Here is a 2,440-nt window from a genome sequence, read left to right on the forward strand (position 1 = left end):
TGAATAGAAAGACTTGTTGGACAACTCGTCTCAATAACTTAAGAGGGAGGGGGGGGGGGTGAACTAAGTTAAAAAAATTCTCGTTTAATTGACTTCTAAATCCTCTTTCAAATATATATGTTAAGAATATTAAAGATGAAATTTATATCAATAGAATACTTCAAGTGTGCAAGATAAATAAAATATGCAAGATAAAGTAATCAAGATAGGGAAGAGAGGAATACAAACTCAGTTTATCCTAGTTCGGTCACTTCCTATGCCTACGCCCAGTCCTCAAGCAACCCACTTAATATTTTCACAAAGTTTGTAAAAATTCTTTTTACAAGTTCTGAACACCCGAGGGATCCCTTTCCCTTGTGTTCAGGATACTCACAATTCAAGAGACAAACAACCTCTTGATCTCAATAGTCTTTAAAGAAAGTACAAATGTTTTTCTCTCTTTTAGAGATGATGATACAAGATGAAGTTCTTAGGATAATCCTTAATTGATTTTCAAGTGTTTGTCCAATGATTTGTTTTTGAGAGGATTAGACAATAAGGTTCTGAAAAACTCTCTAAAAACTTTCGCAAATAAGTCACATATTTATAGGCCCTTGGTGGCTTTTCAAAAACTTATGAAGGGATGTGACTTTTTAGAAAAAATTTTAAAATTTTCTCACTGGTAATTGATAATAGCTCTTTGGTAATCTATTACACAGTTATGTAATGAGGAGTCACGACTTTTCAATTTGAATTTATGTAGTTCAGTTACTAGTAATCGATTACAGACAAGTTGTAATCAATTACAACTTTCAAAATTCAAATTTCAAACTCTCTGAAAAATCTTTTAAGATAATTTTTGTTTCTGGTAATAGATTACAATGCCTAGTAATCAATTACCAATGGAAAAGTGCATTTTTCATAAATGTTAAAATATTTTAAAACTTTTTATAATTAATTTAAAAATTATGTTTTCAGGCCAAACCTTTTCAATCATTAAAAGATTCTTTTGACAAAAATAGAATAAGGCTTATCTTTTCTCTTGATCGTTGTTTTCTTGATCTTGATTTGGACTTGAAGTAAGCTTGTGTTGATTCTTTCTTGGTATCATCAAAACCTTCATACATATACATTCACAAGACTTTGGACGATAGATAAAGTATCAGTCATTGGACGATACTGCTTCAGCATCCAGTCTTGCAAAGACAAGTGCTTTAACACTTGGCTCGTAGTACAAAAGCAATGTAACAATTACTTGATCTACTAAAAACAATCATTAGAAAGTAACATCCATAGGTTCAGTAAGAAACTCGTGTCGCAACACACAAAAGTGAAGATTTAAATTGTCTTGTCTTGACATTCTTAATTCCTTTTGTCTTATGCTTTTAACATTTCTTTTGATTTATATGTTGAAAGTCACCTCTAAACACTAGACGACACTGGCAGATTGTACTTCTTTAAAGATATGTTGCAAAAAGTGTTTGTTGTCCCTACTCCCTTTCTCTGCATAGTAACGGCCTCGTGTCCAGCGCCAAATCTATTAGACAACAACTACTTGTGATCTCTCAACGGATCAAAGCTCTAAAGTCTATATAAAGCTTGAAGATGTTCGTGTTCAAGTTTGTCGAATCACACAAGAATAATCTGAGACAAAACAAACAAAGTGTTGTAACACTATCAATTTACTGGGTGAAGGAAACTGGAGCAAATTGAGCAAATAATAGCATTGCCAAGTTAGAGAGTTTCATTGTATTCGATCTTATTGTGTAAACACTCTTTGAGTGATCAAAATACATTTTCTATTAAACACATAATGTTTGTGAAAACCAGGAGTGACTTAGTGACAAAGAATACTTGGGTCTTATCTTAGGGGGAGATTAAGTGTAGTGTCGGGAATGGCTTAGAGAGTACTCGTTATAGCCAGAAGTGATATAGAGAATACTTGGTTGTAATCAAAGAATTGATTAGTGGAACCCTTCAAGGTTTGAAAGGAGAATTGGACGTAGCCCAAGAGTTATGGTGAATTAGTATAAAACCTTTGTGTTTTCTTTACTGCTTCTATATAACTAGTTCTTTTCTATAAGTTGATCCTACACTATTATATCCAAGTTTTGTAAACTGATTTTCTAAGCACAATGTGATTTCAAACCCTTTGGACAAAACCCATCATCCATTGATATCTATTTTAGAAAGACTTTTATAAGTTTTCAAAAGACTAAGTTTTTATCCATCACACTATTTAACACCCCTTCTAATGTTTTTCAGGTACTTCATTTGGTATCAGAGCTTGACCTCTAGTTTAAGCTCTTGACAGAGTAGGGGAAAGAAAACTCTTGAAATGATGGACGAAGGATATGTAGTGAACAAGCCTCCCAAGTTCAAGGGAGCCAACTACGACTACTGGAAGGAAAGAATGATTGCCTTTTTTGAATCCACTTAGATCAATATGTGGGACATCGTA

This window comes from Glycine max, chromosome 4 (assembly GCF_000004515.6).
Source record: "Glycine max cultivar Williams 82 chromosome 4, Glycine_max_v4.0, whole genome shotgun sequence".
NCBI classification, from domain to species: domain Eukaryota; kingdom Viridiplantae; phylum Streptophyta; class Magnoliopsida; order Fabales; family Fabaceae; genus Glycine; species Glycine max.